Source organism: Syngnathus typhle, linkage group LG7 (genome assembly GCF_033458585.1).
Source record: "Syngnathus typhle isolate RoL2023-S1 ecotype Sweden linkage group LG7, RoL_Styp_1.0, whole genome shotgun sequence".
Taxonomy (NCBI): Eukaryota; Metazoa; Chordata; class Actinopteri; order Syngnathiformes; family Syngnathidae; genus Syngnathus; species Syngnathus typhle.
In genome coordinates this window covers 8845960-8870735 of record NC_083744.1, presented here as the reverse complement: position 1 = coordinate 8870735, position 24776 = coordinate 8845960, and the positions used below count along the sequence as shown (strand labels likewise).

General features: G+C 38.2%; 1 protein-coding gene across 1 annotated transcript in view; it reads right to left on the bottom strand.

Moving 5' to 3' along the window:
* Nucleotides 1-18814, bottom strand: part of tspan9a (tetraspanin 9a) — a 124003-nt gene extending 105189 nt beyond the window's left edge. The window contains exons 1-2 of the mRNA XM_061283762.1: nt 18589-18814; nt 7425-7483 (exon numbers count right to left, since the gene is read on the bottom strand). The gene's annotated coding sequence lies outside the window, so the exon portion shown is untranslated. The remainder of the gene's footprint in view (nt 1-7424; nt 7484-18588) is intronic.
* Between the last annotated feature and the right edge of the window lie 5962 nt (nt 18815-24776).

Below are 24776 nucleotides of genomic sequence, written 5' to 3'. Positions count from 1 at the left end.
TATCACATTGTTGAACAGTGTGGACATGATTGAAGTACGTATCATCAAAAGCTTTGAAAATAATTTATTCAGAAATTCAATTTTGACTTTATATGACATTTTTTCTGTGATCAAAACTGAAAATGGGCTAATCTATTTTGGGTTCATAGTTTTATGACCAATATTTTTTTATGCACACACTGTCTCGTCCAAAAGTATTCAATCTGATTGTTGGTTTAGCACAGCAATGGGCCCACCCATGAGCAAGAGGTTTGCAGAGTCATTACAACAATTCAGAGCGCTAAAGACATCAAAACAAACACACCTGTGGTGCGAGTGGCACAAGGGCCCAGATTCACAAAGACGGAGACACTTAGTCTAGACAATAAGTTATTTCAGGAATTAGTCACGGTCTGTTGTTGTAGTTGCGTGCAACAGCTTATAATAAGCGAGAGAATCAAAGCTTTGAATGTGTGTCGTCTCTAATTAGTGAGTCTATTTAAACAGAATCTGTGTGCTGCATGTCAAATATGAAGCCACTCTTTAAATAATGCAAACAAACTAGAATGATAATAAAACTCTGGGTTGTCTTCCAAATTACAGAAGAATATCCAAAAGATCGAGAATGCTGTTTAAAGCATTTTCCGTAATAATTTTGCCAGTAACTCATTCATCCTTTTTGTCTCTCACTTGTCCTCATTTGTGTCGCAGGTAAGAAGTGGTTACATTGTTGGTAGACTGCCAGTCAGTCACAGTAATGTTCAAAAGGAAGATTTAAAACAGGATCAGAACAGGATCTGTGAGGCATATGTGCCGACCATGTTTTACAGTCCTGCTTCGCCAATAACTAACATCAACAACTAAAAGAACGGCCAAAGTCCTTTTGAAAAGTTTAGTTATAGAAAGCCGGTCACCACATTTTATGCGACAGTGTGAAAGAAAGATACTGTTAAAAAAAATAAACGAGAAAATCTTGCTGAGCTAAAATCGAGGTAAAACGAAGACTACAACCTTTCTTAAAAGCCTTTGGCCAGTGCACATTTTCAGTCTGTCTTTGAAATCCCTGAAAAGCTTTATTTTATAAGCATGTGCTGTTGAGTGAGACTCCTACAGCATCTTATTTGAATTTGAATGATGTCAAGATGCCCTATGCATGTGCCAGCACACAAGCACTCTTGCACACAAACAACAATAAAAATTAATGTCATTTAGCCTGGCTGTCACTAAAGATGGAAAAGATCTTTTGATGCCACATTCACTTTGACACTGACGGGAGTCCACTGCAGGAACTGAAGAACATCTGTCATGCAATATTTTCACCCGATGCTTCTAAGAAGAAATATAATTCCAGGGCATAGTTTGTATTAGTAACAGCTGGATATCAGAAATAGAAAATAATATGAATCTTGACATATTTAGTTACTGGAAGCACAGTGAGGTTTGCACTTTCTCACACTAGACCAGTGCTTCTCAATTATTTTCTGTCACGCCCCCCCCTAGCAAGAAGAAAACTATTCGCGCCCCCCCTCCCCACCGTGACTATCCTAACTTGTCTTGTAAGTCGTAAAATGTTGCACTGTCAAAGTCAAAGTCAGCTTTATTGTCAATCTCTCCACATGTCACAACACACAAAGAGACCGAAATTACGTGACAGAAGTAACAATGAGAGCGCCACTGCCCCCTGCTGTAGTAAACGCGCAATTACACTTTATTCTAGTACTGCCAAAAAAAAAGCCTGTTCCCCAGGGTCACACGCGCCCCCCCAGGAATAGCACCACGCCCCCCAAGGGGGGCGCGCCCCACTATTTGAGAAGCACTGCACTAGACTATCAAGTTCTGCTCTTGTTCTTTCCATGCTCTTCCAGTGGTTGCGTGAGTAAATACCAGACTCACTAAGTCTGTGAGTCAAATTAAGTCTTGACTTAGTGTTGGATTTTGTCAAATAAATTGCCCCCCAAAATGCGACATATGGTTTTTTTTCACTTTTTTGGGCATTTTATGGCTGATGCGACGTACTCCGGAGTGACTTTTAGTCCGAAAATTACGGTAATAGGTGTAAAAATACAAGACCAAATTTCACCCAAATCAGTGTCAATGAATTTCAACTTTTCAAGTACCGTATTTTCCGGACTATAAGGCGCACCTAAAAACCTAAAATTTTCTCAAAAGCTGACAGTGCGCCTTATAGTCCAGTGCGCCTTATATATGGACCAAATTCTTAAATTTAAACTGGCCCGAAGCATTGTGTGATGAAATCAATCATAAGTGGCCCACTGAAGACTATGTATCATGAATCAAAAAGACTATGGATCATTATTTTGTGATTATAAAGTAATTTGTTGCGTCTCAAGTTGAAATAAAAAAGATAAAATGGAGAATGATTTGATTTGGATTAAAAATCTGACACGATGCATTAATGGTGCGCTTTATAGTCCGGTGCGCCTTATATAAGGACAACGTTTCAAAATGGGCCATTCATTGAAGGTGCGCCTTATAGTCCGGTGCGCCTTATAATCCGGAAAATACGGTAGTCAAAACAAAAATAAATGGGAGAATTTTTTATTTTATTTTTTTTAAACCAAGTCAAGATTATTTATGTAGCTCTTACTCCCAAATACTGATCAAAGTCCAAAAGCCTACAGTTCACAAAAATAGGGTTACATAAAGGTATTGAAATTTATAAACAGAGTAAAGCGTTTTTTTTAACTTAAATCTCTTTTTTTAAACTAATAAATTGTTGTTTTGGGGCAGAACCGGTGTCCTGTTAGCACTGTTGCAAACATTGCTTTATTGTATTATGTCTTGGGAAGGAAAATATATAGTCCGCTTGATGTCATAAAATGACAGTGAAAATTGGACTCACTGCCAGACTCAGTCATTGTTTATGACTCTTAGGAAATACAAAATAATCGTCGAGACCACAGAGATGAATAAAAGCCATGCCAAAGACGAATTAGAAACACATAAAAGTTATGCTAAGTGTTAAGAATGCACTTACACGTCTCGCACACATACACTACCGTTCAAAAGTTTGGGGTCACAAAATTGTTTGGGTGACCCCAAACTTTTGAACGGTAGTGTATATATTTATTTAGATAATTATTTATAGATTATATATATATATAATCTTCTGTGTAAAAAATCTTATAATATATATGTATACTTATATTCATACATTATATATAATCTTATACAAATATAATATATAATTTATAATATTTAATTCATAATATTTTATTATAATAATATTTACACTACCGTTCAAAAGTTTGGGGTCACCCAAACAATTTTGTGACCCCAAACTTTTGAACGGTAGTGTAAAGCGTTTAAACCACAGCCAGCATTTATTCAGTTGCTCATTTAACCCACAAATAAGTATGAGACATTGAATAATTTATTTCTCTTTTTTGATTGCCAATGCACAATCCGCTTCGAACGATTGAATTGTAAGTGCCACAACAAACTGCACAGATGGGCAATCTGCGTGATGCAGAGCTCTCATCCTCTTTTGCAAAAATACGGCTACATACAACCATAAACCTGCAATTATGAACAGCAATTTTTTTTCAAGCATAATAGCTAATGTGTCTCAATAATTTAGTCAACTCCTGGTGTTTGTTGTAAGGATTGGCCTATCTGAGGACATGGCTAAATTTGTCCCATGCACAAGCATTCACATGCATCATGGTAGGATAAAATTACCCTCATACTTCCCTGTGTACAGATAGTCATGTGAAGTTTGACCACAAAGCATCTGCGGCTGTCACCACACTTCCTGCCCAAGCATTCCATATTCCGTCCTCCTAATGCCAAGAGTGTTGGACGACCAAGCCAGTCTTGCACTTCCTCTTTTAACACTTCCATGTTAACTCTGACCCCAAAGTGCAGAGCTCATTAGCAGCCGGGCTGAAGACTGAGACTGATCATGATCATTACACAGAGGGTGGGGAAAGAAGAGCCTTGGCCAAATGTGGATCGATACAGAGGGTTAAAGAATTGCTCCCGCTGTGGGTAGATAGGAGGAGACCGGGTTGACGAATCGCTGCTACATAAGGTCAGATCACGTCACGTGGCTGACTGACAGCATTTGGACAAGGTTTTCTGATTATCATACATGACAATTGTCATCGTTGAGCCTAAAATAGACTGGGAGCGCAAATGTAGTCATTCACTATTCCTTTTGAAAAAGCAGCTCACTGTGCGAGACGCAGGGGCAAGCACAGATTTGTGAAGTCGGCTTATGCAAATGACATAAACAGGTTGAAGTCATCACAGAGCGAAAAGCACTGGAAAGCAAAGAAAGTGACAGTGCAAAAGTACACCATGAGTATTCCTGCAGGGATAAGCGTGAAAAAATACCACATTCATAAAGGAGACGAGGTGAAGTCTTCAACCAGTTATTCAAAAAGAAAGAAGACAAACAGACAATTGGATCTTAATAATATATACAGCACCAGCAATATGCCTGGATGTTTGACATAACATGACATGCTCAACCCTCAAAGTATGCCGTATGCTATTTCTCCCTCCCATGCGGTGTCTCTCAAATGTCACTAGGTGGCATACAAGCCAAGGTTATTAAGTTCAGAACGTTTGCTGTTTGAATTACAGTGCCCGTGAAATACTAAGACCAAACCATAACCTATGAGCACTTTTGTCAGACAAGTGTCACACGATGCCAAAATAAATCATGTATACAAGGGTAAACTACAAGGAGTTACATAATACTTGATTGTGTGAGTTTTAAAGTATTTATATAGAGATGTGTGTGTATATATATAGTATATATATATATATATATATATATATATATATATATATATATATATATATATATATATATATATATATATATATATATATATATATATATAAAATAATATATATATTGTCTCTGTGTGCCCTGCGATTTGCTGGCAACCAGTTCAGTGTGTCCCCCGCCTACTGCCCGTTGACGGCTGGGATAGGCTCCAGCACCCCCTTGGGGACTGAGTGGTTCAGAAATTGGATGGATGGATAATATATATATATATATGGTGTGTGTGTGTGTGCGTGCGTGCGTGCGTGTGCGCGTGCGCGTGTGCGTATGGTGGGGGGCTGAGCACATCACTATGCCGTATCCTTAGCTTTTTAAAGGCCAGGGTCTTCAGTGAACCCATTTGGCCCCACCAAACAAAGGATGTTGTTTTGTGGTGTGCTGACACAGCCATCAAACACAGACACAGGGGATATCTGTGGCGACGAGGAGCAATGAAGCCTAGCTTTGATGTTTTTTTACACAAGAACATAAATTGGGCCTGTGAAATACCGTGACTTTTTTTCAGGTCCCGTCCTGCCCCCCTCATCCTCAGTGTACTGATTGGCGTCACACTCCTCATTTTACTATCGTCTCAAACTGGAACATCCAAAATGGCCTCAACTGTGTCATAGCCACAAATATTATTTAAAGTGTATTTATGCATTCGAAGAATATTGTCGCTCCCTTTACTGTTGCTATGCTTACAAAGTATGTTCTCTGCTGGAATTTTGGCCCAACTCATTGTGAACTACAAGATCTTCTAAAATCTCAGTAACATTAATACAAGTGGTATATAAAAAAATCTGCTCCCAGAAGGCCACTAATGTTGACCGCCAGTCAGCGCGGAATTAATTTAACAATTTGGTTATTTTTGTGGTTGCAGTGTAGTCATGTTTGCAATACTTTGGTCACACTACTATTAATCATTTGCACAATAGAAATGTGATTATAATGCATGATGGAGGTCGCAGACTACAACTCATGTCACGAGTTTTGACTTTAAAGGGGAAGTAATCCCCAAAATGTTCTTTACAATATGTTGTATGTACAGCATTCTGATTAATACTACATTTGGGGAATATGCGCTAAGCAGCAAAATTCATAATTCTTTATCCATCTGCCATCGGCTGAAACTAATAAGAACATCTTTGTTATTACAGTATCTGAAGTCATGTTGCTGCTAATTATAATTGCATTAGCCTACTCCACCGCTCGCCCAAAATCAGCTAAGATAGACTCCTGCTCACCTGCAGGAGGATAGCCGCAAGGGTAAAATGGATAGGAGAATCATATTGTTTTGTTTTGCTTCTCTGAATTTATTCCATTGAACGGCGGGTGTACTCACATGCCCAAAAGAACGCCTATATAAATAAAACAAAATTATTTGCTGGTGATTTAATGTCATGGCGATTTGGCAAAACACCCCACATCTGTCCAATATAATGTTTACAAGGTTTCATGTAGAGAGGGTGGGCTGTTGTCCAGGATTTATGATCTGCAGCATTCTTACACATCTAAGAAGCATACCATTTCAACCAATGGTGCTGAAATATGAATTGTGTGCAACTTCTTGGGTGGTTGTTTGTTGTCTGTTTCAAAGGAAAATACATATTAAGGGCCAGTACTGAAACCTTTCTCTCACTACTCTTGACTTCGACACTGGATCTTTTTTTATTTTTACTTACCCTGCCATGTGTGAAAAAAGGGATTTGATAACCGTAATTAATTACATTAAATAAACTAGAGACTTTCAATTGTACTATAGCTCCAAAAAATGCCTAAACAGAAATTTTACAGAACAGGAGTGTTTATGCACATGTGTAAGTTCTTGAGTAAGGAGACAGTTCCAAAAAAATAAACTCAGCCCTCTTTGGTTTTCAAGAATATACTTCCAAAGTTTGTCAAATATAAAACACTGAAGAGCAACATGGAAACATCCACAACCACAGTAAAACAACATTATATTGTGTTTGTATTATTTTTGGAAGTTTCATATTTGTTTTACTCAGTTATTAGACCACTTGTCATAAACTCGAGAAGAGGTCATGTATCAACATCAAGTACTATAATTTGTACAGTTTTGAGCAGGAATGAGAAATTTCATACTGAATTCAACTTCTTCTCCCCAAATTTGAGCTGGCTCAAATTTGGGTAGAAAAAGTTGAAAAAACATGTGGTTCGATGTTTTGCTTCATTTCATTTTACTGTCAAAAAATGAAATGAAGCAAAATATCAAACTACGTGTTTTTTTCTGTGTGTGAATGCAAGTAAATTACTTTAATTTTACATCTTTCTCTTTATCTATATCATATCATAGATTCTAAGAAAAATAATATCATTTTAGCATGAAAATATATTCAAACAGTTTATTAAATATTTAACATAATTTTAAACATAACAAAAAAGATGTGGGTACTTACCATTGCTGTTAATTTAGGGCTGCGGTGGCCTAAGCCTTACATCGGGGTGGTGGTTAATTGAATATGTCAAGAACTCTATGTTTTCAACTGTATTCATTTCTCCCCAAAATTATTTTGCATCTTCAAACTGATTATTTTCAACATTTTAAGTAGCAAAACAAGAATTGGGAGCCATTGTTGCATTAATGGATTGAAAAGGCACAGTGGAAGCTAGCGTCATTCCTCACCTGGTCAAGACGCGGTTGGAAACAAGGGAAATGATTCCCCCGGGCTCGCCTGGGATGGCCTGTCAAACAGAGGAAGAAAAACAGATGCTCAGACCAGTTCCTCATTTTAACTTTACCACTAATTCAAAAAAGGGTTACAGAACAATGATGTCATACACTTCTTTAAGTAGATGAAAAGGAAATGACAGCATTGGCGTAAGAAAACCAAAATGAAAGCAAGTCATGAAAACTTTAACATGCCACTCACTAGACATATACGCAGATGTACTGCTACTCAACATACGTTTGCCTGCTGTCCGTACATCTCAAACTCAACTATTAAGTCAAAATTAGTCTGTCACACAAATTTGGTGATTATGAGTAGAGCAGAATACTAACATGGATATTATCGGCTTACTACAGCTTTTGAAGCAATTGCAGATCCAGAACATTGTAAATACCAGAAAGATATTCAGCGCGATAAAAACTCATTACTGTGTGGTTTGCCATTGCTGTGTTCCGTTAAAACATGAATTATCTATATATTGGTCTGTGCAAACATTTGGTTTTGTTTCGGTGGAAAGAAAATTTGCAAACACGTTTTATGCCACCCACAGTATTTCGTGGTTACAATTACCACACTGAATTAAATTCCTGGCTCCTTATTTGGGTAAGCATACATCATTACAAGTTCAAGTTTTACCACATATATTTGAAAAACTTTAAACACGACCTAAATATATGAGTATGCATGTAGTTTTAGTAATAGTAGTTGTTATTATTGTTGTCGTAGTAGTAGTAGTTGTAGTAGTCGTAGTCGTATCATCATTATCATTTTAATTATACATATATGTTAACTCCAACAAAAGAAAATTAAGAAGTATTTTAACGAGTGCTCACGAAAGGGTTCAATTGAAGCAAGTTGACAATCTAATTAGGACCAAAACCAAGTCAAGTTTATTTGTATAGCCCAAAATCACAAGCAGTCTCAAAGGGCTTCACATAGACAAAATTGACAATTATTCTCAAAGCATCCCCTGATCTTAAGCACCCAAAAGGGCAAGGAAAAAAGAAAAAAAAACCTGCCAGGGGGAAACCTTGAGAAGGGACCACAGATGGAAGGATCCCCCTTTCAGGATCACCAGGTTGAAATGGATGCAGAGAGGGCACAAATAAAAACCACGGTCTATGAGCTCATACTTAACAACAGAAATATGGGCAATGTGAAAGGACACAACAGACCTACAATAACAAATGCGTACTAAAATATTAACTCTGACTCTGTAAAAAAAACAGATAGAAATATGATGACCGCTCTTTGATGAAGCCAGAAGCATGAGGAATTATTTCTATGTATTTTTAGGACTGTCTCTTCCCCATTTGCCTTTCCTTTTTTTTCCCTTTCCTCCACACCCGGAGGGCCAGACTCGTTTAGGTTTTACCTCTTCAATATTTTACTTTTAAATTTCTGTATAAAATGAGAATCTGTCGAGCAAAGATAAAGAGCATCCAAAGAAAACGTATCTCCTCTTAGACAAGAAAAGCATATGACTTTTTTTTTTTCTGGTCTTCAAGTCGAGCAATGAAAAAGAGAATATGAGTCAGCCATGTTAAAATCTTGATAATTAATAATGTCTGGTGCCACTAAAAGTATATCAAGTGACGAAGTGACACAAAAGGAAACATGGAATGCCTAAAAGCATTGTTTTAGGCAGTACACTGTCACAGCCATTGATGTAAGAACTTTGAAAGTTATTTTTTTCTCGAGAAAACCTTTGGAAAGTGTCTGGATCAGTGCTTGAATTAAACTCCAATGAGCAATATTTGTTGTTAATAATGGTTCAAACAAATGTACACTTAGTTGCCATTTAAAATGAAAAGTAAATTGAAGATAGAAGGGCTGTCTCATGTTTTATCTATGGCTGTATTTGGAACCATTACACTCAAAATTTGATCGCAATCGTAAACCAAGAACAGGGACAATGTTTACAGATCCATCATATGAATTTGCCTTACCTTTGAAAGGTTCTTAACATAGATAAATGGATGTAGTATATAGTCGTACTTAAACAAAGGTCTTAAAAACTTCACAAAATATACCAGCTTCTCTTTTCTATATTAATTTCCTTTCCAATCTATAGCAGACTGTTTAGTGTGTTATTTTTATTATTTTGTGGTTGAAAAAGATTTTGTTGGAAGTAATGTGACACCCTGCATGCTCCTCCTTTTACCCGCTATTTGGTTAGCATCCCTCTTTATCATCCAATTAATTATCAGCATCTGCTTAAATCCTTCCACGAGCGAGTGCCTCCGGCGTGCATGACTAATGATGTTAGGATTCAAGTATCACCTTGAGAAAGACCAGCAACAAATCTACAAAGAATGGAATGAATCCAGTTGTAAAATTTTTCATTGTTCCCAGTCAACCATATAGTATGTGAATTATGACAGAATTGGGAATAAATAGTCTTATGAGCCAAGATTCCTTCCATATTTGCCTGAAGCTTTTACAAATATGTGTGAGGTGTTATGTCTCTATCATTTTTGTTTTCCTGCATCGCATCATTTTTGGCAACACGGAGATTGACATCAAAATAGATAGAAGACTAAAAGCTTTTTTTCAAATGACTGATTATAAACGGTCCCTCTATTTTGCCATGCCTCTATTTATGTTTGTCCTCGACACTGACTTGGGTGGAGCCGTCATGCAAGAGAGCTGCAGGATGACCTATGAGAAGGCGGATGAATGTTGTGATGTGTTCAAAACAAATTGGTGTTGGAGAGGAAGATGCCAAAGCTTTCCTGGTACAATAGAATGCAAGAGTGGAATGAAAATAAATAACAGTAAAAAGAAAAAAATAGAATGGATTAACGAGGAGAAGCTTTTTTTTGTTGTTTAAGAATTCCACATATCAAAATGTTGTGGTTTTCAGTTAGTTTTGGCTCTACAAAGACTGCCAATCCTTTTTTAACACCGGAACACCCTAGGGTTTTCTGACCCCCTCAATCCTACCAGAGTAAATCCAAATGGCACCTTGCTTTGAATGTAACAATTCAGTCAATTAGCGGGCTTTCATTTGTAAATGTAGTCATTATCTGTGCAGTGCGTGGATAATGGTGCATTAGAATGCGCATCAGTTAGACGTGTCCAAGAAGTCTCGGGTCATACTTTATTCTCCCTGGGGATAACTGTTATTGTATTTGTTTATCTTTCTTCTGCTATTGTTTAGCAGGCACGCATGAAGGTGCATAAGAGAAAACTACTGAGAATAAGTGTATTTATTCAACTGTGGTTTTCTTCTCTTTTTATTAGGCATTTAAAACTGCTATTTATGGTCTTTTTTTTTTCATCTACACATCAGCAGCCAAACATGGTGATGCAAACTTGTCGTACAATCCACATTCATGGCCAAGTGAAAAAGACTTGAAGGTCTTTGCATGATTTTTGATATAGCTCTATCTTAACTCAAACGTACGGAGAGCATTATTCTAAAATGACACAGGAAACAGATTATTGTACTTACATAACCATGTAAGTAACAGTATAGAAATTTGGTTTGGACATGAGAAAGGAGTTAGAATGTGACTTAACCCTATTTACTGTCACATCCATTACAGTCCACTTAAATCAAGGCAGGCAGGTACACCCGCCAAAAATCACACGGTGCTAGTGTATTATAGTTTCAATCAGTCGTTTCTACCATCGTACTGGAGATTTGCCATTTGTGGTGTAGTGCTATGGGGATCAATTACCGCAAAGTCCCATTCACACATAGACGGGGCTGCTACCCAAAGAGCCAATTTTATGAAGGCTGGCAGTCAGTCTTGATTGTGATTAAATGCTGATAGCCGCATCCGTGCTTTATTCCCTAAATAATGCAGCAGTCCTCTTCCTTTGCCATAAGGATTCAATAGAAAACTTGCACATGCCCGAATAAAGATGCCCTCAAATAAAGATGAATACCAGTCACACTTTCTTCTGTCCTGAATAAAAAAGTCATCTCTCAACAATGCATGGTGTCCTCACTTTCACTCTGAGTTTATTTTAATGTCTCTCAAGTGCACCACCAGTATTGTGGTTTTCATCTTGAGCCCAAGGCATTAAGCTGAGCTGACATTCACCGTCTGGTTCCATTTTATTTGTCAAAAGGGATCTCGAAGAGTGCGAGAATGCACGCATTACACAAAATGTGTGTCCAGTAACCACCACTCAGTCACTACGTTTAGTGCAGTCCATATCCGGGTTAAGGTAAACATTTTGGTTTGTGAAACATTCTGAATAACCCCTTTACACGCCTGAATGGAGAGACCAAGATTTCCTGCGGATAGAGCAAGAGCCGGCAGAGAACACGAACAATACCGCTAAGTCAACTATAATTTGAAAGCATATACGTACGTGCGTAAATATTTGGGTTAGAAAAGAGGTAACCTGGTGGTTTTATTCAGTTATTTAAAAACCCAAATAAGAAGCGCATATACAAGCTTTGCCGTGCATTTAAAAACCTGAATAATTCCAATATTCAGGTTGTAAAAGGGTATTGACTGCGCGTAAACAGTCAGTTGGTGTCTGGAGCCATGGCAAAGAAAGGAACAGGGACAAGTGGCATGCATAAATCACTTGAACCAAAGGCAAACAGTGGGCCGGAATTTCCTTCCTTCCTATTTCCTTAAATCTTTGAAAAATCTGCACAATTTTTTTTACTTCACCATTAAAAAAATTTAATTTCAAAGAGTCAAAGGGGCCTAGGAAAAATATTGAAACTTTCCATTCCCTTTGTTGTATCTGGTAGCAGAAGCAGCATTTGGCTGAGCGGTCAGAGAGAGGTCAGTCATATCGATCGATAGCTAGATAAAATGTATTCTATATTTTAAAAAAAACACTCAAAAGAAATAGCCAATGTCCCTCTCTTTCACATGATACTGCAACTTGTGCGATGTGAAATTTGGTGTAGGAGCTTAGGTGTCCTTGCTTGGCTGAAGAATCTCATTTCGTGACAATGAAAGACAGCGCCTGTTGTCCAAGACAATAATATGTGTCATTGCCCTCGAATGAAAATGCCACATTTAACATCTCGAGGCATGAAAGACATCTCTTTCTATATGGCACCTATGGAAATAAACGATTCTGTAAAAATAATATAATGGTTGGACACGCTACAGTCAGTCAGGAACGCCTGTGATCACAATAAATTGTTCCTGTATATTAATATGGTAAAACTAATTAACAGTATGATTGTAATGATGTTATGATTTATAATGGTGGCAACATGAAATGTCAGTTCTGTCCATCATAATGAGAACAGTTGCTAATATTTTAGTTTTTTTAGTATTTTAGTTCTTTTTTTTTTAGTCCCGCATCTTATTACGGGAGGATTTGGCTTGGAGTTGTCAAAGGTCTAAATAATGCTATGAAACAAAAATATTGATTCTTCTGATTGATTATTCTTGAGCGCAGTCAATGGGCTCCTAAGCGAAACAGCTGACAAAAGCATGTGACTGAAATAAATAAAGGGATGGAACTGATGTCTGGCATCAATTATTCATTCTCTATTGGTGCTTGATGTAAAAAGAGCGTGACGAATGACCGGCTGGAAATTCCACATTTTCAAATATTCATATAAAATGAACAGTTTAGATTTTTAAAAGGTTAGATGAACAATCGTAGGAAATGAGTATTTGCATCCGGAGGCAATCTGGCAACCCTGCTACGGTAAGAAAACACATAAGTCATCACACATTTCCTCACACTGTTGAGGTCCTCATCTTTTAATCTAAATGAAAAACGTATGCATACAAAAAGGGAATGGGGGCAAACGAAAAGGCACGTGTTCCATGAGAAGAGGCGCCTCTGTAAAAAGAAACACATGCACGCATGCACACACATGCACGCATGCACACACATGCACGCGCACGCTTACACATATGCACATTTGGTAATAAAGGGAGATTCTTTGACATTTTCAAGTGTGGGAGCTCCAACCACAAATTGGCACAAAATGCTGCACATTTGAAATATTTTATATATGAATTATTGTGATGAAATGATCTCGCCATCAAAATGATGCACTGCAGCTGCATAACTCGTTGCCGCATATAATTCATTCATAATAGCAACTACCAGATTACCAGATTTGTGTTTTGGCTGTATTGTGTTTAGGTTTATTTGTTGTAATGTTGTTTTTTGTGTCCTGTCTTTCTTGTTAGGGCTTTTATCTCCACCTACACTACCGTTCAAAAGTTTGGGGTCACAAAATTGTTTGCTTCCCATAAACGTCTTATCGCAGCGAGATCCAAAATTCAGAAGACCGCAGACTACATTTTGACAGATGGCACCAAAATATTACAGTTGTGGCCAAAATTCATTTGTACTTCTGCAATGATTTCTTTTGTGCAGTCCATTTACATTCAGGCCCACTTAGCACTTTAGCTATTTATGAAACGCCAGAAAATCACTCAAACACACTAAGCACGCTCACACAGAAGCTGCCGACAGCCACAGCTCTTAATCAGACACTCATATGCAAGATTGACAAAATCTCCTGCCACTCACCAGGCCCCGTCTCTTAAAGGCAAATTCATGTACAGAAATACCACAATGAATTTAACACTTGCTATAGATTCTAATCATTGCAATTACTTTGTTCATGGTTATATACAATGCGTTCAAAATGTGGTAAAATATGAGGAAAGAATTATCCATGTTGAAACATATGTAAACCGTTAGAGAGCGTGAGAAGGTAAAACAGGAAAGATCACGGTTCAAAAGTTCACTTGAGGACTCAGGCCAAGGGCTCAATTCACAAAGGTGCTTTTGACTACCATGTTGGCATGGCGCTGGTAGAGCGCGAGCTCTGCCTGCCCAATGAGGCTTCCTTAGGACCAGTTCATAGCAGCAGGTTCAAGGCTGGTTATGAATTACTTTTTTTTAATCTTATACACTTGAAGATAATCTGTGACAAATATCTTACAGCCAGGTCAGGTGCCACAATAGGAAATGTGACCTTCCTTTAATTCACAGGCAGTGTGGCTACCAGGGATACTGCAGTAGTCTCTTTTACTGTTTTTTTTTACGTTTTTTTGTTTGTTGTGAAAGTTTTCTTCCAATGTCAAGGTTGTAAATTGCACAGAGAACAAAACTGATTCATGATTCAGGACAGCAACACTTATTCATCAATTTAACACTGAAACCGCACTTTAGCTATCTTGCAGATGAAGAATTGCTCTGATCCCTTTGCTTTCTCTGCAAGGGTTGTTGAGTTCTATCTTAATTGTTGGACATGGATATCGCTACACCGGGGCTAGAGAATGCTATAGTACCATCAAACGTCTGTGTAGCCCCAGTTAATCCCCTCCAGCATTTTATTTGAGATTCTAAAATATATTGATGAATTTTCATCATGCTCAATAGTACATGGAACCACAAACTGCAAATAGAATCAATCGCACTGATCAAACGGAATAAAAATGCTCCATATCAACGCCTCAATTAAAAAAAAAAAAAAAAGTTACAATCCGAATGGAATTTCATTTGGATTCACAAGGTGGTATATATACAGTATTCCGTTTGCCAATCAGGGCAAAAGTCACCCAAGCTACACCGGCGCATGCTTTGTCTTGACATAATGCATAGTGGCGTTGCCAGAAACGCACTTTAAAATGGCAGCGTCTGCAAATAAACGACAGATCAGAATGGATTACGTGACCAGAAACCTTTAATCCGACGGCTTTAAATTAAATCAGAATGAGTCTCCATGTATGTAAAACTGGACACTTGTACTAGACATTGGTTCTAAACAATACACAGTAAAAGGACCAAGAACTCTCAAAAGACTGTCCAATCGTACCCAGCAGGAAACCAAAATAAACAAATATAAAGTCAAACCCAAAAGCTCATGTATCATAGTCATTGACAGACCAGCCGGCAATGCACCGAAGAAGCTCAGTTGCAGCCGTGGTAGGAAATGTCCACAGCCGACCTGCGTGCCTCAATTACCGATAAATAATAACTCCCGGAGGTCAGCTTGTCAAAATTTAAAATTAGCAGCTGAAAATATTCGGAGCACCGGACTTCCAGCAGTGAGGCCCACTTCAGCAGAGTGTGGCCGCTTTCGGCAAAGCGGTGGAAGGGTGTACCCCATACGTGAACTTCAGAGGAAATAGAAAACAGACAGACATAACAGAAATGGCACTTTAGTTGTCAATATAATGGTTTTAACAGGCAACATTTAACAGTGCATGTCACAAGCAAAAACATCCCCTGCTGCAGCAGCTTGCCAATAACTCGGGGCAAGATGGTTGCCAGGCCACCAAGGACTGCTTCTCAGGTAACCACAGAAATGGGAGAGAACACTTTCTTCCAGAAGCAGCCAGAACGCACGGTGGCCTACAATAGCGAAGGTAGAAGCATGCAGGTGGATTACATCTTGTCATCTGAATGAGGTTACGGACTGTAAAGTAGTGGACTGGGAGAGTCTCGTAAGGCAGCATTGGATGGTGGTATGTAAAATAATTTTGTTGGGGGTAGGGACGAATAAAACAACGGCAGAGAAGGGAACCACATGGCAAAAGATGAGAGTGAAAGCATGTATCGAAAATATAGTTGGGAGGGGCTCCTGCAGGCCAGAGAACAGATGGATGCATTTACCTACCATATTTTCCGGACTATAAGGCGCACCGGACTATAAGGCGCACCTTCAGTGAATGGCCCATTTTCAAACTTTGTCCTTATATAAGGCGCACTGGACTATAAGGCGTGCCATTAATGCATCATGTCAGATTTTTAATCCAAATCAAATCATTCTCCATTTTATCTTTTTATTTCAACATCAGACCCAACAAATTACTTTATAATCACAAAATAATGATCATAGTCTTCAGCAGGCCACTTATGATTGATTTCATGACACAATCCTTCGGGCCAGTTTAAATTTAGGAATTTGGTCCATATATAAGGCGCACTGGACTATAAGGCGCACTGTCGGCTTTTGAGAAAATTTTAGGGTTTTAGGTGCGCCTTATAGTCTGGAAAATACGGTAATTTACTTTCCCAATATATTGAGTGATGCACAACCATGGCAGCTACTATTACCTTTTGCGGGCTATGTTGCCCATTTGAAACAAATAATCCTGCAACAATACCACTTGTTTGTGCAAGAGTGAAGTTGTAAATGTTATTGCAGGCAACTGCCATACAGCGTAACACTACCAGCATACACAAACAGCATCTTCCTGTAACTGATTGGCCCGCAAATATGTGATTAAACCTTTTGGGTGGGGACAAGTGAGGAGTAAATGTTGATACAGCAGCACAGCTCGTCTATTGTGAGGCCCTGCAGAATGAGCGGTGCGGATGTTGGTGCGCCGGGATACCAGAGAATGGGAACTTTCAGGAAGGGCCGGAACACAGAGCCGAGCTCTCCAGTGTGTGACAGCAACACATTGCTGCTTTTGTTTCCCGCTACGGAGAATCAGCCTGTGCTTCCCACAGGAAAAACTCTCCCCAAACAAAACTTACAATTGTTATGGAATCAAAGTAGTTCAGTACACATAATTAGTAATGGTGGGTCATGTTTGATACGAGTGATCTTTTACTGTTTTACAAACCAAAACTGTTCTGAGGAAACCGAGGGCAAGGATCTCCAGGCTCGGACCGTGATTATTGCTGCACATCAAGTACAAGGCAAATGCAAAATGATGCCCAACAGCACAAAGTCAGCATAAAACAAATCCTCTACTCAAATTGTGGCCGTACACCGCGTCTCTCTCTTCCATGAAAATCAACAGAACGGGAGGAGTAAAGACGCACAAATTAATTGAGAGTCTAACGACATGCAGGAGTGATACACGCGGAAATATATCTTGTACTACATTTAGGAGAACACAAAGTATTATTTAAATGTGCTTATTTTGTGTAATAATAAGACAAAAAAAAAAACACCACGTCACCAAGGCCAGACAACCGTCACCAGTTAATGATACTATCTGCAAGGTCCTGAAGGATGCTAATATCTAAATGAAGGTAGGGGCTCAGCAATTTACTCATTTGTAAGATTTCTTGATCAGTGACCACAAAATAAAGTAGCATCCTTTAATTTTAGTGACAAATTCAAATTGCTTGCAAATGTGTTATCTAATCTATTTTCACTGACACAACAGACTCTGTTGTGCTTACACATGAGAAATTATGTAAAGATTTTGATGAAATTTGAAGTTCAACCCACAAGTTCATGGCAACTTTTTATTTTACCATCTGTGTCATAATTCAGTAGGTACAACTCAGAAAAAATTATTCGGCATTATAAAAACATAATCCCGAACTCGATAAAACTGCAGACACAAAGTTGAATGCAAACAAACAATAATGTTTGTGAGCCAAGACTTCTGTCGGGTCCAAGATTAACATCACAGATGTTCTCCTGGATGGATGAATACACATTTTCTCGAATATATTCCTTTATATTCCTACTAGAGTGTAAACAGCAGCTCTTTCTATGCACAAAGAAAAGGCATACTGACTACCTCTGCCAAGAAAATACGCAAATATTGATTATGAGGAAATCTTATTTTCATCACTGTTTATTTGTTGAGGTGGGGGGCGAAAAAGGGTAATCCAACAGCAAATTGGCTTTATTTTAACATAGTGCACTGTCCTTGGAAGAACCCAGAGAAATAGGTCATTTAATTTACTTCTCTGTGAATAAGGCATTGTTTGTCTGGACAACAACTACTCAAAACAATAATAATAGAAAAGTGATCATTTTGCCCCACAGAAATATGTTTTTGGAAAATAAATCACTGAATGCGACATAAAATATTTGACAAGAGCTTGTCGCCCACTGGAACCAGCTCAGAGGAAATTAAGTAGCTGCTATTGATCAACTATTTGTTCAGAAATCATTCAAATTTAAACACTGTGATTGATGTCAAATCACAAACACCACAGGGGGCAGTGAATAGAAATTCACTGGCATCCTACTTAGACAGCTCTCATTTTAAAGCGGTGTGTACGCTTTGCAAAGTGCAATCATCATAATCCTTGGCATGACAGCCTGTAATTATTTGTATTTTTTTTAACCTGATACGTGGTGCAAAGCTTATAAAAATCAGAAATAAAATAAAACTGAAAAAAAAAGTAACAGTGCCAAAACTGTATGCGACTCTAAACCAAAAAGCAGTCTGCACTCACCTTCCACAAATTAGTAGTCACAACAACCTGTCAGACGGCACAACCTCGCAGCTCCAACACAAACTTTCTCTTAATCCAGGCAGTCCCAGTTATTGTTGGGATGACACTCCTTTTTACGGCTGGCAGTTTGGGGTGTCTTCTTTACTTTCGGGATGCAATCTGCCCGTTTCTGATGATGATGAAAGTTGCTCTACTTTGAGCGCTTGGACGAGCAGGAAATGTAGTGGAGGAACATTAATCTCTTACTGACTCCTAGAGGCGCGCTCGGGCGCTGAGGGGGATTTTATTGCTGCAAGGGAAAAACTGACGGATGTATATATATTTTTTTAGATGTAAATAGACATTTTTGATAGAATTAATATAGAAATGATCTATGTAGGATGAAAAATACAACCCTCAATAATCCTTTTTATGAAATATACATTTGTTATGCAAATGATGGATTTTCTTGGCTTTATGAAATGCATATTTGTAAACGTGATTTGATTATCTATGAATAGATTCTGTTTGAACTGAAGTTGAATTTTAACAATGAAAACAATTTAGTTACAAAATTAGGTCCAGCTTTAATTCGGACACTATATGCTAAGTTTGATATTGCTCCATTTTTGAATATTTTCATTCAATTTATCTTCCAAACCGTGTGTCTGCACCAGGGTCGTGGGCGTGCAGGAAACCTATGCCATCAGTCTTTGGGCAGGGGGCTGAACTTGTCACCAGCGAATCTCAGTGTTGTGTTTAGTTCTTTGAAAAAAAAAAAAATGTAATCAAAAAATGTAATCAGACATCTATCCATTTACTGTAGTCTTTGCCTTGGAACCTATCCCACGACCCACATGCTTTGGGTAAGAGGCGGATTAGACCCTGGACTGGTCACCATTCAGTTATAGGGCACACACAACCATTCACATTCACGCCAAATGGACAATACAATTATTGTGCATGGTTTTGGAATGCGCTACAACCTCAAACAAACAAAAGTAGAGTTTTCCCACAATGCTGCTCACATTATCAAATTTAATTTAGAAAAGATGTTGAGATGAAATAAGTTGAGAGTTTCAAGAGCCACTATGTAAAGTTTACATGTTCTCTCCATTTGGCTGCTCTAAAATATATTTAAGGTAAGTGTGAATATGAATGCATGTTTTTCAATATATGCCCAGAAATTACCTATAGTGACTACTCCAGATTTCATCCAGCCTCTTGGCCAAAGCCAGCTGTGACAAGTTCCAGTCGGCCCCATGAATCTCATGATCTATTATAATTGGTGCAATAGAAAATAAATAGCTGGATCTGGTAAATTTGTCTATATAGTTGGACTTGTGTCTATGTTGTTAATAATGTCATTATGCATTCAGTAACATTTATAGGCTGCATTAAATTTAACGCCTGATTGTTTTGTAATTAAGTAAATATGTCTGTCCACTGAAAACTAATAATGATGCTGGTGGTAAACCGTATTTAATTCAAAAGATCTGGGTGTTGCGCTATGATCTCTGTTAAAAATAATTGAAAGTTCATCTTGTTTGATTAACAATAATAAAAACATTTCGTGGGAGCGTCACATTATTCATGCTGCAGTCCATATAATTAACAAAATATGTTTTTAGTAAAACTATCAATACAATTACACACAAAAACATTTCATTGCTGTTAGTGAATGCTGTTTGTTAAATGCTCGTTTGTAATTCAAGGAGCTGCTTGCATGTAGACTGAATTTGGTCAACAGTCTACCTTTGCCTCTATACACTAAATTGCAACAATTGTTTTAAAGACATGTAACATGAGCAAATCAAATACACATCACATGATTTATCAAGGTTCAGGTCAGATGTCTATTTAGTGTAGTAGTTGTGTTTTACACTTTTATTAATGAAATGGCCTGATAAAAACATGTTACCATAGGTCAAATCGAGCTCTCCTGTCACTCTGGTTGGAAGGCACAATTTGTAGTTTTTAATTACCATGCATGCTTTGAGAACATGGGTGGAAGCTCTACTACCCATAAAAAGTCATGCAAGCACAGCGGCCATATTTGAGCCCCACACGGGAAAGCCAGAACTTTGATTGAACTGTGAAGCACTCGCAAACTCTTCTGCCAGGTACAAATAAATCTGCGTTTTAATATGTTTCAAAACTGGTTGCATGTACAGCATATACCTTCCCTAAGAATATTTTTGGCCAGACACATCTGTCGATACCATTTAAAATGAATTCTTAAAAAAAAAAAAAAAAAGATGCTCACAATAATATTTGGGTTAGTCATTTGGCACATTTTTAGAAATTACAATTTTCTTTTTTTAGCAATTTATAGATCAAGCTTAAGGGTTCCAATGGTGAGGAGCACTCAGAGGCACATACAGGAGACAAATAGTAGGTTATGATACAGAAATTGTACGTTCGATTTAAATTGTACTATTGATTTAAATCGTACAGTGGACAAGACTGCGGCTTCTCCTCTTTGGAGAGGCTTGGACGATTGTAGAGTGCAAGAAGGGATTATCAGAAGGCTGGGGAAAGAACAAAGAACATGGCAGAAGTGTAAAAGACTCAATAAACTCAATAAAAAGTGGTGAGGATATGGCAGAATAATGAAGTCCAAGACTGTCTTAAAAACAGGCAGCCGCTGATTTGTTGGATAAGATGCAGATGTTGGCTTGCAACACGTCAAAGTCCAAACCTGCAATTGCACATACGCACTCACAAGGGAATGGGGTGGGACTTAGAATGCTGAGACAGCAGAGCTGACAACAAGCACTCTATGGACTATAATGTTATGCATTGCTGTGCATTGTAAAATAATGCCCTGATCCATAAGAGATGTTTTACAAGTATCTGTTGTGTGGTTCGAACAACTCCACACAATGACCATTGGGAGTCACAGAATTGCAGCGGGCCAGAGACATGGTGTTGTCAAAAACTGTATGGAAACGCTATCAGGGTCATTGTTCACTAGCCATGCAAAATTAAATGACCATGCAAATGACCATTCTATAATTTCCTTTGAGACGTGTTTCATAATGTTTGGAGCTGCAAAGGTCCTGCAGGGCTTTTCCTCAATCATTAAACTGTCATACAGCTGGTAATTACAGGATAGAAAAGGTTTTTAGTTTCATAATAAAAAATCTCAAAAGGCATCTCACCAATGGTGTGAATTTTGTCAAGGGGGGGAGAAATACTCCCCTGTGGTGTATTCCTTGGCATTCTTTTTCATTTTAATTGCATCAATCTGGTGTATTTTGACAGTCTCATGAAGAAAACATTTGCAGAAAACAATCATCTAAGACAATAGCTCTCAAAGTGCCTTATAACTTTTCATGGTCACCTTAGCATTTTATTTACGTATTTATCTTACGGTAGTGGCAGGACAACAATTTCATTTGAGGTCAGAAGTCATTGAAAAACGTGTCACCCAATTGAGTAAACAAGTATTTTCAACGTTTAAAGTAATATGGTGAAAAAAGTAACAGCTCTTAAAAGCTAAGAAAAAAAATGCATGACAAGAAAAACAGTGATGCACATTAATATTAAATGTATGTTTTAGGAATAACAATTTCCCATAGTTTTGATTAACACCGGAACTTATGCTACTCTAATTTAATCACGGTGGTACTTGGGTTGCCAAATGTAAAAGGTTTGAAAAACACTGGACTCTTTGTCGGATGTCCATTCAAACATGCACATCCATCATTTGTGGTCATGGTGGGTGATGATGTGGATCCACACAAATATTCCTCTGCCTGAGGCAGCAACAGAAGGGTGCAATCCACCTCTCAGACAGAACACCATGGCCTCCAAAATAAGACTAAGTGAATTTGATCCCACTATATTCAACGCCACGCAAACCACAAATGACCGAGTTGAAACACTCAGGCCACACTCTATTAGCTGAGTTGCTTCTAGAAATTCTGTCCATGAAATTCAACTTATGGCATCACGAAAAATGCTCCAATTCAACTGTTCAGTGGCACAGACTGACCATAGTAGTAGGCTCAGATCTCTATACACTGAACACACCCCACAAATCACCCAGAGAGCTGTACTGCAATGCCTTATCCTTGTTCGGCCCATTCACCCTGGAGTGGGGATTATAACCTCTGAGCAAAAAAGAAATCAAATAAAGATAAACACAATAGTAGAGCAAAGACATTTTCAGTGTCCCGACTTTTGGAATGGCAACATATAAAAGTCAAGTTTTTTTTTCCTTGTGTAATAGTTTCATGGATTATTTGTTGGTGCGCTGACATACAGTAGCGTGAGATTAATAGCGGGAAGTACGACAACCATTCACAAAAAAAGCCCACTGAGTGTAAAAAAGGCCTGTGGTGCAATCAAAGCCATTGCTATAAATTTGACCCCTCTCTGAATGATGAAAAACGACTTTATTAAATCCTGAAGACCTAAATCTAAGACCTAATTTACACGATGGAGGGGGCTACAATTTTTTTTTTTTTGCCAGCACTACATACTTCGCACAACAAAAAAACTATTAAGTAAGGTCAAAATACTTGAATGCCTGAGGGATATGTTTAATTTAATTTGATTGATTTCATCATAACCAGTCCATAAATATTGTCAACAGATTAGGAAAATCTGGTGAAAACGTCAGTGGCAGGGCTAAAAGCAAAAGCCATAACTGGAAATCAAAAACACCCCAAAACGTTTCTCTGGGCGTAAAGTCATCAGAGTTGGACTGACACAAATTGTAAAAGTGTGCTATGTTGAATGTTGTATCCGGCAGGCCAAAGAGGAAAAAGATTGTCTGGAGAGTTATCAACACAAAATTCATAATGATTAACAATTAGCATCATTGGTTTTGGATAATTTTGCAACAAGTGACTCTCTCATTCAAGGGCTTGGTTCCAACAATAGCTGTTAAGGTCAATACAGCAATTGAGTGCTTGTGTTTTTATAAAATAGTTTCCTCTCTGCTAATCAGTGACCACCGCAAAATCATCACTTACTGTCCCAGAGCACTCTCGGGTTGCACTGCTCATTAAATCATCACGTGTGTCCATGCGGGCTCTGGTTGCCATCGGTAAAGCAACACTGAGTCCTGGCCCCTAAGAAAAGAGCCTTGGTGATGAAGAGCGTCTGCAGGATTAGCCATGCGAAACCTATGGGTTGGCAGCTACAATGTATACACAAATCACCCTCTGTAAACATACAGTAGTGTGTGTTGCATATATGGAACACATTAGACTCACTACAGCCAGAGGATGACAGTGTACATTGTTCCTGTCTGTGGTACAGATGTTCAAGGCTTAATAATAGCTGACAGCAGCAGTCTGGGGGGGTCTTCAATGTTAAAATTCAGGGTCTCTCCTAGCCACACACTTTGAGGGTGTCCCCGTGGAACTTTAACTCATCAGCATTTTTTTAATTTTTATTTTTAAATGAGTGTTATCGTCAGGCGTTGCATAGACTTCATTAAAACGCACATGATACAAATGCCAGGATCTGCTTGTGAAAGTTGGACATCTGGCTTGACGAAAAGCAAAAGCTTTCTAACCGTTGAATTGTATCCGAGAATGCACAGACTGCTAATGGCATTGTAATAGTAGAGATGCATCATGGTGCTTAGCAGAACACTGCAGGCTGCTCTATTGCAAAGCATTGATATCGATTTGGTACAAAGCAATATTATTGTGGGTTACATAAACGCAAACAAAATTTAATGATGTGAGATGAACCATAGTGTAATAAACATAAAGCTGTAGCTTACTATTTTCTGCATCATCATACCAACTCCGGACTGACCACAGCTCAGCACATTTTCCCCCTTTTCCATTGGCAAAAGCAGGGAGCACTATATTTGTAGTACGCGGCCTTCTTGGATTCAAACAATTGAAAGGAAAAAAAAAAATCACTTGTGCCTTAGTTCTGGACTTTGCCATATTATAATTCACTGTTTATTATTTATTCATCACTCTTATTTATTCATTGTTTGTGCCTTCTTGTTTTAACTTTTTGTGTTGTTTACTTCTATGTATATTGTGTACTATGTTTTGTCACCGTGGGAACGTAATTTCGATCTCTTTATACGTCTTGACATGTGAAGAAACTGACAATAATGCAAACTTTGACTTTTGACTTTGTCTCTGCTTTGCTGCATCGATCCACATTTTTGCTGGGCTTGGCGTCTCCTCTCAAGCTGCCCACATTGTGGAAAAGCAACATACGTACTT